This window comes from Camelus bactrianus, chromosome 1, assembly GCF_048773025.1.
Source record: "Camelus bactrianus isolate YW-2024 breed Bactrian camel chromosome 1, ASM4877302v1, whole genome shotgun sequence".
NCBI classification, from domain to species: domain Eukaryota; kingdom Metazoa; phylum Chordata; class Mammalia; order Artiodactyla; family Camelidae; genus Camelus; species Camelus bactrianus.
In genome coordinates, this window is record NC_133539.1 from 73115187 (window position 1) to 73132334 (window position 17148).

The following is a 17148-nucleotide window of genomic DNA, read 5'->3' on the forward strand; positions in this document are numbered from 1 at the left end:
GTAATGACAACTCTGCTTATGACCTAGGACAGCATGTTAAAGGCCAACAAATAATAAAATCAGCACTGGGGTCATTCAAGATGAGAGGGTGCACCAAGTTGGGGGCAAACACTTACTCTTTGACTGTTGAAGGCCAGGTTGTGGTGTCCTTGAGGGCAGGGCTCACATCTGCCTTGTTCCTTGAAGAGTTCCGAGGGTCTAACGCAATTGCTTAATAAACGTGGGACGACAGAAGGAAAGGAAGACATTCTGAAAGGAAAGACGAGACGAGTTTAGAAGGCACAACTGCAAGTTTCCTTCCTTTGTTGTTTTTATTGATTTCCAAAAATAGATGATGGCATTTGTAAATTCTTTGTGGAGTTGTACGTCAGAGGTTTACACATACCGCACTTCACTTGATCTCTTAGGAACTTGGGTGCCATGGCTGTCACCTAAAGTCCAGAATTGAGTGTCAGCATTTGATTTTCCCTTTATCATCTCCCAGCCACCTAAACAACTGCAGTGTCGCAGGCAGTACCCAGCCTGATGATGGCTCCTGTGCCTGGGGGTAGTCAGCCAGGAAGCCCTGACTATCATTTGCTGTGAGGCATTCTTTTTTAAATAAGCTTTTCATTTGGGGTAAATTTTAGATTTGTAGAAAAGTGACAAAAATAGTAGAGAGTTCTCATATATTCTTCATCTAGTTTCCCATAATGTTAACATCCTGTATAGCTATGGGACATTTATCAAAACTAAGACATTAATGTTGGTACATTAGTGTTAACTAAAATCCAAAATTTACTCAGGTTTCACCAGCTTTTCCGCTAATGTCTTTTTTAAAATAATAATTAATAAACTATTTTGGAGGGGGACAGTTTTATATTTAGAGAAAAACTGAGCAAGTAGTACAAGTCCTACATAACCCAGCCCAGCCCAGCCCAGCCCCTCCACACCTTGCACACAGCTTCCCCTATTATTAGCACCTTGTATTTGTGTGGTACATTAGTTAAAATAATGAGCTAATATCGATACACTAGTATCAACTAAAGTTTATAGTTTGCATTAAGATTCACTCTGTGTTGTACACTTTTATGAGTTTTGACAGAAGACTAGTGACATTTGTCTGCCACTACCATAAAATACAGAATAATTTCACTGCCCTAAAGATGCCCTGTGCTTCACTATTCATGCCTCCCCTCTCTCTCCCAGAACATCTGACAACCATTGATCTTTTATTGTCTCTTTAGTTTTGCTTTTTCTGCAGTCCCATAGAGTTGGAGTCATACGGTATGTATAGCTTTTTTAGATTGGTTTCTTTCACTTAGCAATGTGCATTTAAGATTCTCCCATATCTTTTCATGGTTTGACTGATGTCTTTTTTTCAGTTCCAGGATCCAATTTAGGGTACTACATTTAGCACTTTTAACACTCCCTTTTCTATGGTCAGGATTTGTTTCAAAGCAAGAGATTCAGTTTAGTGTCCTTTGACATTTTTCCACACTTAATATTATATTTATTTCTCTAACAAATATTAATTGAGCTCTTATTATGTGCCAGGCATTGTCTTAAGCAAGGAATGCACAGATATGAACAAGCTGTAAAAGATCTTTGCTCCCCTAGTAATTCCTAAAATTACTATTGAAGGCTGCATATTATTCCATTTTATCAATCTATTTGGAACAGATCATCTCCAAATTTTGCTTATTTTTAATAATACTGCAATGAATACAAATCCTCCGCTATCATTCATTATGTCTTAGGAGACAGCACTAAAAGTGCGTGAGGTAGCCATGTTTAAGGTATTTAACAGATGGTGCCGTATTCCTGATCAGAAAGGATGTAGCTCTTGACACTCCTTCCAGTCATGAAAGTTCCTGTCTCATCTTACATCTTCTCCCCACTCTCGGCGGTCACCCTCAGTTTGCTTGCCCTTTTCCAACGCAAGCAATCCAAGCAGTCAGCCTCCAGTCCCAAGCTGGCCTCTTGGCTCTAGACTGAGTCATACAATCTACCGCCCACCAAAACTCCTTTCTCTGGGTGTGTGCTGAACATGCATGTCTCACTTTTTAGTATTCCATTCCATCAAGGACCTGCACTTAACTCCTTTCAGCCCAGGCCCCTCACTGTAAAATTGGCACATGCTAATGACGAAGGCAAACCTTTACATAGGGTTTGCATGTCTACAGCAATTAATTGCTCCCAAGTGACCAAGATGTATTTCTATGACCCCAGCAGGTGATGCCAGACTATGAAAAGTATGTAAACTGAGGGCAATTTTTGTGATTCATCTCAAAACCCACAGTCTTTTTAACTCTTTAATATGTTAGCATGTCCTTATGAGTACATACCTAAAAGACAGTGCATCATTCTGAAATGCTCATTGTCTTCACCTTTCTGAACACAGTAATATGTATAGGAAATAGTATGGGCTTTGGAAGCAGACCCACCTAGGTTTAAAAATCAGTGCTACCATTTGCTAATCACGTGACCTTGAGCAAGTGACATAACCTCTTTGAGTCGAGATTCCTCATCTCTAAAATTGGGGTATTAAGAAGAGCTAACCCTTGGAGAGAGTTTTCCATGTGCCAGACACGATTTGATCCTCATATTACAACTTTATAATGCAAGTTCAATTATTATTGAACATTCTCATTTTACAGAGAAGCAAACTAAGGCACAGAGAGGGTAAGACACCTGCCCAAGGTCATGCAGCTAGTGAGTAGCAAAGCTGGGATTCAACTTGGGGAAACTGGCTCCCAAGTCTAAATTCTTAACCCTCACATACATGTATTCTTGCTGATACTGCATGAGATAATTATGATGATTAAATGAAACAACCTGTATTAAGGATCTGTTGTGCAGTGAGCATGGCACATATATTTATACTCTCTCTTTCCCACTCCTGTCATAACATTGTTATCTCTTGTCCTGGGTACTCAAATCTCAGCCAAACAGATACAGTGCAAACAGACCATTCCGCTTCTGGATCAGACACAGCTCACCACATGGAGGAACTTAGAGCAGTTTGGCGTTCCTAGTGGGAAGCCTGAGCAGGGAGAGGGGAGACTGTTTTGATGGGTGGGAGTGTGGGCGTGGAGGGCTTTGAGTGTCCATAGGGAGGCAGTATAATGTAGGGTAAAGAAATGTGGGCTTTGGAAGCAGCTGGGTTCGAATCCCAGCTCTGTCTACCTCATAGGGTGGTTGAGAGGATTAAGTGAGATATGGTGAAAATGACGCTTGCCACACTTTCTGCTGTTAAATTCATTCATACTCACACAATTGGAAGCAGCCTAGATAGAAGTAAGACTAATCTCAGAGTGAACAAGTTAAAAAATACACAGTTCTGTCTTAGATTTAGTCAGCAAATGGGTTGCATCTGGCGCTGTTGACGCCAAGCTGCACGGAAGGTCTGCTGGGGTCTGAGAACAGGCAAGCCTTTGGGAATGAGGGGAGGAGGGAGGCTGGAGAATGTGGTAGGTGATGGTATGTCCATCCCTAAAGCACTGTGCTTATTCAGGCTTCACCAAAACCTGGATGAAATAACCCTCATGATTCTCAACCATTAATTGCTCAGAATCTATATTCATCAAGCAGTCTTCCAATTAACACTTAGATCCCCAAGACTGTCCAGGTAGAGTGCACAGAAATATTCTGGCCCTAGAAAAAAATAGATCTCCATTATAAACATTATAGAAATTAATCTTATATGGATTAGAGCTATTGCTGCCCAGAAGGCAGAATAATCCTTATTCTCCTTTTGATTCATCAGGAACATTTTTGGAAACCCTGCCTTGAATCTCTGACTGCCTGAGTACCTACTGTGTGCCAGGCATGAGCTTAGCACAGTGAGGAATTCAACACTGAAATGACACGGTCCCTGCTGAAACAACTTAAAATCTAGTGGAGATGATAAAGCAAATATACCAAGAACTAAAATAAGGCACAAGTTGGACAAAATGCTATCTCATTATCACCTTGAAAAACCCCCAAGGCCAAGTCCAGGCCTCCTAGTTCTATTCAATTTAAGGAAGTGATAATGAGGAGAAAATTTTCTTGCCCATTAAAAGGATTCTTAACGTGTAGACCAAGATTAGCTGCTAAATGGTGGAATTTTACCTTTCAAGTTACATAGTTAATACATGTTACCTTTTATGATATATTCTTTACAAAGACTATTTCTATGAGAGGAGAAATGCATACATAGGGAAGCAGAAGCATAATTTATTTATAGAGAAAGAAAGGGCCAGAGGAGCTGACGGCAAAAGCCATTCATCCTCACAGTGACGAGTGAATCCACGGGCACAACTCAGTGGCTCCCACACGAGCCAGTGCTGGCCTGGCTGCTGACAGTGAGGGTCTGCACTAGCCCACCACCCACCCTCACACATGGACCACCCCTACCCCCAACACAATCATGCTCCCCACCTTTGCCTGTAACACCCTACCCTGCCTTCTCAGCCCAGACTCAAATCCTGCCCCTGCGTGAAGCTCTTCCTGCCATCAGCTAGTCGAAGGCATGCCCTCCTCTTCCGAATTCCCACATGTGTTATCTCAAAGGCCTTAATGGCATTTCTTACATTTTGTCCTTCAGGTGGCTATGATGTAACAAAAAGAATATCAGAAATTGATTCAGAAAACCTGGGTTGGAAATCAGATCTTATCACCAACTAACTGTAGAACTGTAGGAAAGTCATAATCCCCCATCTCAACAAATGGAGAAATTGTGTCCACTTTAGAGGGTGACCAGGACTTTTCAGTGAGGTGGTTTATGATAGTGGTGAGCCGAACAAAATAACCTAGCAGGAGAGCAAAGGATGTGCACTTCATCAAAGATGGTTTCAAAGGGAAGAATCTAGTTTAGAAAGAGGAAGAGGAAGATAGTTTGATAGAAAGATTCACAGAGGGAGTACTAAACTCTTCTAGTGGTAGGAGAAGATTCTAGAAGCAAAATGAAAATAACAAATGTCCCTTATGTTTATGACAGTGGCCAGAAAGAATTACAGAGCTGAGAAAAGTATAGGGATATGTGTTAATAAACTAAGTCATATTTTAATTTGAATATATAAATAAATGAGACTTTGGATCAAGAAAAATAACCTCAACATGGATCCCAACCAGAATCTTTAGTCCATTCTGCAGACGAGACACCTGGGTTTCCCAGAGCCTTTTTATTAGAACTGAACTTAGGCACTTGTTCAGTAGGAACTACTTAAATATAATCCAAAGGCTGAGAATAATGTACTGGGGAAAACACCAGCCTGAGAATCAGGGGACCCGAGTTCCTTTTTTTTTTTTTTTTTTTTTTGTCATTAACGTTGATGAAGCAGCCTTGGGAGAGTCTCTGGGCCTCTGAGTCTTCATTCTATAAAGAAACCGAGCCACGAGTGTCTTCTCAGGGCCCCTCTGGCCCTGTGCTTCTCCGACAGCTATCAAATCAACACAGCTGAAGAGGCCAGTCATATGCCAAGGTGAAAGCCATTCTGCTCACAGTCCCACCTTGAAGCCTTGAATTGTGAAACCTCCATCCCACTCGAAGCATTCAGCCAATCCGGTGCTGGGCATGATGGCTAGGCACAGGTCCTCCAGGAGCAGATCAGGATGACCCAAAAAGAAAAAAACAGCTGGAGAATCAGAAAATCAGATAATCTTAAAACTGAAAGGAATTTCTAGATTATCTGGTTCTAGTTCTTTCTTGTTCAGAGAAGGAAACCAAACATCACAACAGTCAGAAGTCCATTTCCGAAGAATGCACAGATAGAGGAAGATCCAGGAAGTACTGGTGGGAAGAGCACTGGACTGGGAGTCCCTGCGGTGCAGGGACCAATCGTGCCACTAGGGGTCGGCAGCCGTGTCTCCAGCCTCAGTCTGTCCTTCCGAGAAATTATAGCTCAACTATGGCTTCCGCCACCCTAACATTCTCTACAGTCGTGGAGCTGAGACCGGAATCCAGGCCTTCTGACCCTCGGCCCTGTCCCACCAAAAAGAAATACGGACGCTGCAAAAATACCCCCAATTAAATGCAAAGATCTGGGAAGACAAGAGGCATGGTAGAAACCACCTTGTCCTGAAGCCCATTCACACCCCGGGAGACTCATCTAAGAATTGGTTTATGTGTTTCTCAAAATACTCTACCTGGGCATGGGAAGACCTTTACTCATACACTCATTCAGAAATGTGTAATTTTTGAAGGTAGGAAATAAAATTAATTGACAGTGTTCAAATTCAGAAGGCAAAAAGTTATATGCAGGCAGAGGCTGTTTACAATAAAGCTGATAAAGTTTCAGCTCTGAGTCCTTTACTGGGGGGGCCCTTCCAAGACACTGGAAGGGCCCTAGCAATGGCTTCACCTGGGCATATGATTGTATAAAATTTGCAGAAGTCAGATATTTTTGAATTACCGTTCTTTAAGAGGACAATAAATCTCAGGCCCCATAAAACCTGTATCCACTCCTATCTTCAGGGCTGAATGTCTTTCCTTCTCTTTCTCTTCCCTGCTCGTCTCTCCTTCCTTTTTATCTAGGACTGGAAAAAGGAAAAGTTGTTTGTTTGTTTTTAAATGAAAAGAAATTTACAACTTATGATATCAAGCCTGAGCAATTAAAAATAAGAACATGTAAAGAGCAGACTGAGTGAAGCCGTCACAGTGCCCTCAAACGAGGCAGGTAGCAGGAGTTCCCCTACCAGGGCGGTGATGTTTGCTTTTTGAAAATATATTGTGTTTAAAACTTGGACTCTGTTTCATCTCAAAAGTTTCAGCCATTTAGATTGATTTGACACAATGGTGACTGATCAAATGTTTCAAACAACCTGTTTGGCCAATTTAAAAATTTAATTTTTTTTTTATTAACTTATCTGTTCTCCTCAGTTAAGTCAAATCAAAATCAACCCATTTGCTGACATGGTCACAAGTTCATTTGTGGGTGAGATTTTTTAAGTTACTGTTAGAAGAACCCCAGAGGAGGGTCCATTTAACTTTTAATCTCTTCTACCATGGGACAGAAGAGGCCAATTCCAACTTCTAAGCTTTATTAACTAGAACCTACCAGCTGGGGATTTTTACTTTGTAGTGGGTGAAAATGTTTTTTACAAGAAGGGCATTTTGTTGTGTTCTGTGCCACATAAACACTCTACTTGTGACTCGTCTGGCCCCTTGAGACGTGTGTCTGATGGAGGAAATAGGGTGTGTGAAATTGTGAGGGTAATTGAATTATGTAGCTGTTACCAGATGCCTCTGCCCAGCACCACCCTGAATTTTTACATGCAGCTCCACAGATTTCTGAGTTCTGCCTTTAAAACAGAAATCTCTGTGAAGAAACAGCAGGTATTTCAAGACCTTCGGCCTGAGCAAAAAAGGAAAAGTCAGATATTTTAAGTATGAGTCATAGTGAAGCCAAATGGAGACCCTGAAGATCCTCTCACTGGCTGACACACAGTGACATCCCAGGAACGGAGAATGCTTGCTCCTTTCTTTCTGGGCACAGACATTTGTCATTCCGGGTGGAAGAGGTCAGCCTAAAAGACAGGATGATTCAGTAAAACATCACTTTCCTCTCAAGATTCTAACATGCAGTGTTTCCCAAACTTGCCAGATAAGAATTATCTGAGGCAGTTGAGCAGATTTCCAGGCCTTAGGTGGAGTCCAGGAATCTGTGCGTTCAGCAGGCATCCCAGGTGATTCTTATCACCACCACAAAGCCAAGGTTCAGAGTGGCCCCAGAGTCATCACATTATTGGAATAAATACAGCAGTCACAGGGAAATGTACTTTAACCTGTACACAGCTGAGAAGCCACTGGGATTCATGGCTTAGAATTTCATCTTCAAGCCAAGATGTTAAACATATCAATGAATGTGCATTCCTTATTATCACCCATAATGGTTTTATTCTTCGTGTCTTAGGGGAATGCCATATGCCCGGAGTTCCTGGCAGCCGAAAACCAAACTATTAACAGAATAAATTACTTCAAATTAGACATGTGCTGCTGAGCTATCCTAAGATATTTGGAATATTAACACTCTCAGACCTGGCCAGGGATCATTAATAGCATTGCCCTCGGAGCGTATTGTTTGAATGAAAAGCTTCAGAATCTGCTTTCAACTGCCCCAGTCTTAGAATCTTCATCATCCTGCAAAGAAAGCAAGAGGTTGGTCTTGCCAGCTCTTCAAAGCTTTCTCTGTGATACCTGCAGTCAGAAAAACAGCTCACTTTGGGGACAGTGCCAGCACCCTGGCTGCCTCCTCCCCGTGCCTGCCAGAGCAGGTAGTGCCGGTCCCAGCGAGACCCAGACAGCTGAAAAACGCAAGGAATTTAGAGAAGGGTCCTGTCACTGCCCAGGGGAAGGAAAAGACTCACTTCCTCCTCCCCAGGGATGCCCTCCAACTAAGAAGAGCTGCCAAGACCCAAGGTCAAGCTCATCACACACAGGAATGGTGGGAAGAATCCCAGAATTATGAATAAAATATAAACCTGTGACAAAGTGCCTCCTTACTGTCAGGCAGCAGTCCCTCTCACATGCTGCTAATATGTCAGGGTTCTGTTTCCTGAACACAAGTGTCCTGCTTTGTTAGTATTATCATTATCATTACTAGTCTTAATTTTTAAGATGACACATTCACATGTTCAAAACAAACAAGATACAAAGGGAAAAGCCTCACGTCTATCCTTGTCTTCCATCTGCCTAGTTTCCTCCCTCTGGCCCAAACATTACCACCATGTGTAGCTTCTTGTATGTTCTTCCAGAATTTATGCAAAAACAGGCAAATACAAATACAGATTCAGATCTTCCTGTGCCTTTTCTCACCCAACAAATGTTCCTTAGAACTCTTTCCATATTGGTACAAAGAGACTGAGCGGCTTTGTTCCTGTGTACAGCTGCATAGTATTCGATCACAGGATGCACCAATTTATGATGAAACTATTTGTTTTCAGTCTGTTTTCCAACAGTGAAATAAATGGCTTTGTTTCAGATACCTTGAAAGTAAATAAAACCAGAAACGCCAAGAGGGTCAGTGAAGTTGTCCATGCAGAATTTCTGGAGATGCTCAGATGGATGTGAGTTAAAAAATACATCCCGTTCCATATAATTACAAAAGATTATTTACTATGTCATGTTACAGGATAAGAGCAGCCTGAGAGCATCTGAGAGAAATTAGAAAAGAATGTGGACTCAAATCTGGGTTAATTAAGGCAAAGAAAGGCAAAAGAAGAGAGACGGACGACCAGCTTTGCTTCTGTAACTCCCTTTCAGTTTTGTCAAACTCCTCTCAATTCTTGGAGAGACCAAGCTTGTTCGAAAAGCCTCCTTCAGAGCGTGGACTCAAGTGGTCTAATTAGGAGGGGAAGCAGAGAGGTGGGGTAAAGGGAAGGCCAGAAGGAAGACAAGGGGGACCAGGAGAGCAATTTCCGTGTGTTTTCACTCTAAGAAGCTCAACTATTTCAAAAGTAGTGTTTTCATGGTATTTCTCCCAGGCTGTGATTTTTCTAAAGGAAAACTTTCAGTTTATGACTCAATGTCTTTGGCCACAACAATGTTTAAAGGTACATCTGTTTGTTCTGACACCAAGCCTTGAACTTGAGACTTGTAGATGTCTGTAATGTCCCCTTCTAGGGTTTTCTTCTCAGAAGAGGTCAAAACAAGAGGTTTTGTCTCTGACTTAAAATTTACTGATATATCTCTATTTCAAAGTCATTTTAAACTTCAAAATATAAAAGTTCCAAATATTTCTAAGAAGTTGGGAGAACTTTAACATGATCCCCACCTTTGTACTCTATCTGATGTTCAGTGACCTATGATGTTAACTACATTTAGCCAAAATTAAATGAACATACTCAGATGCTAATTATAAGAATATAATCTGGTACCACACTTCTGGAGGGCAATTTGGCACTGTATAGATAAACCTGTAAAAAAAATTTGCATTCCTCTTTAATTTTATTTTTTATTTATTTATTTTTATTGAAGTACAGTCAGTTACAATGTGTCAGTTTCTGGTGATACATGCACCCCAATGTTCATAGCAGCACTATATACAATAGCAGAGACATGGAAACAACCTAAATGTCCATCAGCAGAGGACTGGATAAAGAAGCTGTGGTATATTTATACAATGGAATACTATTCAGCCATAAAAAACAATAAAATAATGCCAGTTGCAGCAACATGAATGGACATAGACATTGTCATTCTAAGTGAAATAAACCAGAAAGAGAAAGAAAAATACCATATCACTTATATGTGGAATCTAAAAAATAAAAAGGACACTGTGAACTCATCCACATTCTTTTTTAAACTGAGGTATAACTGATTTACAATACTATATTAGTTTCAAGTGTACAGCATGGTGATTCACAATTTTTAAAGATTATCCTCCATTTATAGTTATTATAAATACCAGCTATATTCCCTGTGCTGTGCGATATATCCTTGTAACTTATTTATTTTATACATAATAGTTTGTACCTTTTAATCCTCTACCCCTATCACGCCCCTCCCCTTTTCCCACTCCCACTGGTAACCACTAGTTTGTTTTCTGTATCTGCAAGTCTGTTTCTGTTTTGTTATATTCATTCATTTGTTTTGTTTTTTAGATTCCACATATAAATGATACCATATAGTATTTGTATTCATTCTTAGGCTCGGAAGTTGCATTTCTGAGAGTCTATACTAAGGAAAAGTTATACTTTCACTGTAGGAATGAAAAGCTGCGGGAGACTGGATTTAGCAGGTGTTCTCAAATGGTTTGGTCTCAGGACCCCTTTACGCTAACAAATTATGGAGTGCACCGCTGAGCTTGTATTTGCGTTGAATCTATTAATATTTGCTATATTCGAAATTTAAACTGAGAAACTGAAACTCAAACAATGGCTCAAGGGCTCTTCCTCCAGATGTTCACCATGACTTCAGTCTGCAGCAGAAGTGCCTCATGAGTACTTCTTATTTCATCACCCAGCATACTAATAGGACGTGCACTCATGGGCTGAAATTTCATAAAATTAATAATTCAGTACTTTATTAAACCACTAGTTAAAGGATTATTTAAATAAATGATGGTTAACTGTCATTTAATTATTTTTTATTTTAATTATTATTTATCATTTAATTATTATTCATTTACTAATTATTCTTATTTGGTAAGTGTTAGTTATTACTGCACTATGCAAAATCGAGCAATAAAAACTACAAGACATGGGAAAATGAGTGCAGCACAACACTCAAAAACTGTTGATGACGGCAAAAAAAAAAAGGAACTTAATTAAAAAACAACAGCACGGTTTTACACAAGTTAAATGTGCATTTTATAAATATAGCACTTTACCTTGAAAGAGACCCAGAGCAGATGTGTGCCTGCCAGGCTGCCCGCCAGGGTTCCCATGCCCACACCCCATGGGGGAGAGGCAAAAAACAAGAGAGAGAAAAACAGGGAGAGGAAGGTAAGTAAAAGAGAGGAAAATGAACAGAGAACAGGGAGGAACAATACAAAATAGGCTGAGAGGAAGGAGAAATTAAAGACAGGGAGGGCGATGTCCCGGTTCCAGGGGAGCGAAGGGTCGCAGGTTGCCTGTTACGGAGAATCGGTGGCAGGAGGGTTATCTGACTCGGGACAAAAAGTTGTAACAAGAATGGCTGTGGCTCATTGTCCTTGTGAGGGTGCCTGTACAGTATGCGTGTGCGTGTGAGTGCAGCTGGGTACAGTTTTCTGCGTTCACCCAGTGTTTCTCCTGGAAGAAACTGTGCGTACGTGAACCTGCTAAAATTGCTCCCTAATAAATCATGTTGGAACAAACTTAAGTTTTTAAAACAAACGTTACCAAAACTGACTGTATTTCGGTGACCTTTATAAACCTGGAAATGCATACACCTTGTTGACGTTAGTTCTATCTCAGTGTAGAATTATAAGTGATTTAAATTTTCTTCTTTCTGCTCATTTGCATTTGTTAAGTTTCCTTCAAGCAACATGAATCAATTTGTAATAAGAAAAAAGATGATTTTAAACTTAAAACCCAGCCAAAAGTTGTGATCTGGTTTTAAAAATTAACTACAAAACGGATTCTCTCCCTGAGCCAACCAACTGGTCTCTGGGGATCACACCACTTTATTCTGCATCCTCCTGGTCAAAGAATCAAAGGTGAAATTCCACACACCTGAGAACTTGTCTTGCCCAGCCTCCTCATTTAACACTTAAGGAAATGGAGGCCCTAGGAGGTAAAATGACCTGCCCAAGGTCACGTAACTGGCTGGTGACAAAGTTGGAACAAAATCATGGTCTCCTGGAATTCAGTATAATTATCCTTTTCACTCTTCACTTGCTTTTTTTTTTTTTTTTTTTTTTTTTTTCTGCCTAACAGTCACAGAGGCGTTGTGGAATTGGGTTTGATTTACACAACACTGACTCAACAAATCATTTCAGTCCAAAGAAATCTAACAAAACAAAACAAAACTGTCAACAAGGTGAAAAATAAAATCATGCCAACTTCTTGTTTCACACTGTGTAGACAAAACAACTAGTAATTATGTGAATGTTTCCCTTTTCAACTGGTTGCTTTGGCACTGGGTTCTCATATCCTTGGTGTTAGAATAACCAAACATGGGGTTGATGGGAGGGAGAGGAAGGAAAACCTTATTTTCTAAAGGCAAATTTAAGTCCTCAAAACACTACTACCCATATAAATAACTGAATTTGGACCTTAAATTTAACTGCACTTGCCAGTAACAACCAACACTCTAGACTACATAAGAAAACAGATTCACTGAGAGATCAATCTGCTTGATATGAATACTAGGTACTCACTCATTCCACATATTCAGGTATCCTCAATGATCTAACAAAAATGAAACAGGAACCACGAAACACTTTTATGCCTCTTCAAAGAAAAAATGAAATTGTATCTGAATGACATAAGATGGTTTCATTTACCTGCCTTAAATCAATTATCTACATTGACTATAGAAAATTTTCAACTTGTTTTTAATAAGCAGCTGATTCTGTGTACAACTCAGCAGGCTGAAGCCTTAGTGACTACATTAGGGAAAAATACACTTTCTGAATTAGAAAGGATGGAAACCAGGCGAGGCTGAACACTGGCTGCTCTCAAGATCCTGACGGGAACTAATGAAAAACCTGGTTTCCGGCATCAGCAATTAAGTAATCAGCTGCCTTTGGTTACCCCTAACAACTCACTCGGACAAGGAGATTACCAGGCAAACAGGCTGCACCAATTCAGGATCCAAAGCCAACTGGAGTGCTGAAACTTCACATATTCCCAGGGCAGTCACTACTTTGTTCTTTAGAAAAGAAGGAAGTGAAATTAATTTTTTAAAGTCCAGAACTTGGCAGCCATTTGCTAGGGTGCACTCATCAACGTAATACATACATAGAAAACTGATTCAAGAGGGCAGTTGTGGTCAGAAGGGCTAAGCTTCCCAGCCTGGCCAGAGGTCAGGCTGTCTGACAAGTAAGCGCCCTACTTTCCCTTTAAATAATATTTAAGGATGCTTTTTTTTTTCTGTAATTGTATTTATGGTAATGCTCAGAAAGGTAAATTCTGCTAATTTAAAATAAGTGCAAAATAATAATAATAGTAATAATAATAATAATAATAATAATAATAATAATAATAATAATAATAATAATAATAAAGCAAATGACCACTTAAATGGAATAAGCCATCTTGAAGTAGAACTGAGGGATATCACCAATTTAGCAAAGACACACAATGAAATTTCCTATTAAGAAAGCCAGTATCTGGATTTGGGGGGAATGAGAGAAAGAATGAATTAAAAGCAAAATTTTTCTTGAATGGCTTTGACCCGAAGTGGTTTCTTGGGGTTTTATTTGTTTTGAGGTAAAGACTTGTACTTGCAAATGCAATTTTCTCTAATAGATATAGGACTATTCATATTTTCCATTTCTTCTTCTGCCAGTTTTGGTAAGTGATCTCCGTCAAGGAATCTGTTCATTTCTTCCAGATTTTTGAGTTTATGGACATTGAGTTGTCCATACAACTTCTTTATTATCCTGTTATCTTTTTAATGTCTATACTTAGGATATTTAATGATGTCATCTCTTCCACTCCTGATATTGGTGATTTCTGTCTTTTTTCCTTGCTGAATCTAGTTAGAGTTTTGCCAATCATACAGATGTTTTTCAAAGAAAGGTTTTGATTTTCAGGAAAGGGGAGGATATGCTCAGTGGTTAGAGTACATGCTTTGCATGTATGAGGTCCTGGGTTCAATCCCCAGTACCTCTATTAAAATAACTAACTAAATAAGTAAACCTAATTACTTCCCCCCAAAGCAAAAACAAAAAACAAACAAAAAAGTTTTAATTTTCAAAGGAAGCACTATTGTTTTTCCTCCCATTGCAGCTTTATTTAATAAGCATTGTTCATCATTTCTACTTTTATTCCCAAGATGAATCTGTGCGTCCCAGCTCACCACCCATCACAGCCCCTCGTAGGGGTCAGTCAGGTGGGCCAACCCAGAAAGTGTTACTGAATCTGTGCTGCACAGGCAGTCCTCCCATGGAGGATGAAGACAATTGCCCATTCAAATGTGTCACCTGGAAAGACCACAAACCTGAAATTAAAACACACACACACACAGACACACACACACACACACACACACACATCTGGATTGAAGACAATGGTTCTCAAGTTTGGCTGTACATTAGAATCACCTAGGAAACTTTTTAAATGATGCCGAGACCACACCTCAGACCAATTAAAACAGAATCAAATAAAAGCGGTGACTGCATGAGACGAACGGGACTGGGTCTAGGCCACACTGGTAGGTAGTGAAGTTTCTTTTGGGAGGCCACGATTTCCCTTTTCTCTTGTTCACCCCTTCGGTGAAAGCTTCTTCCTCTCACTCCATTTCATCTCATTAGGTCATAAAGGCCCTACAGTGCTTTTCTACCCTCTTCACTTCAAAGCCTCCTCTTGAAAAAAATCACCTTTATCGTGTACTTCTTAATATGATTATGTGTCAAAATTCCTTATCCTAAAAATTAAGCCTTATTTTTAATTCGTTGTCCTTAATTAAAAGAATTTCAACCATCTTCTGGCAAATGCACTTAACACAAAAAAAGGGGTTTTCAGTTTTGAGTTATGCATGTCTCCAGAAGATTCTTTAAGGTCTATGAAAGAGCTCAGACAGGTACCACCTACTCAGAGAATCATAAAATTACAAAGTTGGAAAGGCTCTAAGCTGAAACCTCATCTAACTCCATACCCCAGGTATAAGCCCTACCCATCTAATATCCCTAAGGAGCGATTATCCAGCTTTTGCTTAAATGAGTATAACAAACATCTTTTCTTCATTCCAGTTTTAGTCAGTCTTAACTATAATGAAGATCTTTTATTTCTTACACAATCATAGCACATTATAATTTTGAAAATCATAGAGCAAAATAGAAATTGTTGATGATGTCTTATTCATTTTTTAAAAATAATGCTTAATAAAGTCAATTATAAGATGACTGAAGAGTTTCAACTTCCCTACCAAATGCTTTCAATTGGGCAAAATGACTTAACTACTCTAGGTCTTAGTTTCTTCATCTGTAAAACGGGGATAATAATACTATCACATTTAATACAAGATTATTAAGACAAGCTTAAATGTGCTAATCTAAATAAAACTTGTGGAACAATGCCTGGCTTGATGTTGACAGTTTTATTGTGGTTGGCTGTGACTTCTCAGAGAAATACGATGAAAAAGACCCAGAGGCCGCTTCCAGGGGCCCTCAGTACTGGGATTGGCCATGGTGTAGGAGAGCACAGTTGTACATGACTACCGACCGTCTGTGAACTAGACAATGACTGCACCCCAAAAGGATGCATGCAAATTGACAAAGACCAGAGAGAACAAGATAATGTAACAGCTGAGGCATTAAAGCAATCTAATTGTGGCCAAAATGTTTCCCTTTTTACAAAATTTTTACTGCTGATAAAATGTTGTAACTAAAGATTAAAGTAAAATTTTAAGAGCCAACTTTTGTTTTGGATAACTTCCACCTATAATATCCACTGAGGTCCTCCTGAGCCCCATAATGCAAGCCTAACATCCTCTCTGCTGTGGTCTGAATATTTGTGTCCCCTCAAAACGCATATTTTGAAATCCTAACTTCCAACATGCTGATGTTAGTGGGTGGGGCCTTTGGCAGGTGCTTAAGTAGGTGGAGCCCTCGTGAATGGGATTAGTGCCTTACAGAAAAGGCTCCAGAGGTCCCCAGCCCACTCCATCACGTGAGAATATGATCAGGATGCCATTAGAAGTCCATGACCTGGAAGAGGGCCCTTACCAGCCAGGCCGGCACCATGGTCTTGGGCTTCCCAGCCTCCAGGACTATGAGATAGAAACTTCTGTTGTGTATTACTACCCAGTCTGTGATATTTTGTTATAGCAGCCTGAATAGACCAAGACACCTTCCCTCATCAGAACACTTGACATCTGTTTTTTGTTTTTTGTTTTTTGTTTTTTGTTTTTTTTTATTTATTTATTTTAGAGGATGGGTAAGTAATTAGGTTTATTTATTTTTTTAATGGAGGTACTGGGGATTGAGCCCAGGTGCTAAGCACACACTCTACCCCTGAGCTACACCCTTTCCCACTTTATATCTGTTAATTCTCCTTTGTTTCGGCCTTTTGAAGGAGAGTTTTCTAGGCAAAAGCCTCCTGCTTTAATGTTTATAAATGTAATCTATTAATATAAAAATACCATGTTACTAATTATTCTTCATAAACATTCTTCATGAAAATTTTCACAGCTTCGTACCACATCATGATTGGCTTCTGAACCCTATGGTTGGACATTTAATTTACTTCCACTTTTCACTCACAAATAAAATGCTAGTGAACATCTGTTGATAAATCTGTGGGTTCATTTATGATTATTTCCTCCAGGTGCCAGGCCACGTGTCTGGAAGACCGTGTTGTCAGTACTCCAGATGACATCAGCACTGGGGGCAGCAGCCTGAACGCACTGCTTACTCATCTCCAGCTTTCATTGAGCCCCAACCAACAGCCCTCTTTTTCCACACTTGTTGCCGTTTAACCACATCTCCTCTGCCCAAAACGTTTTGTTTTTAACCCATCAATCCATGCCTATCCAGACTAATTTTTTATTTCTTTCCAAAGTTTCCGAAGCAGTCCAAGTTGAATATAGGAAAC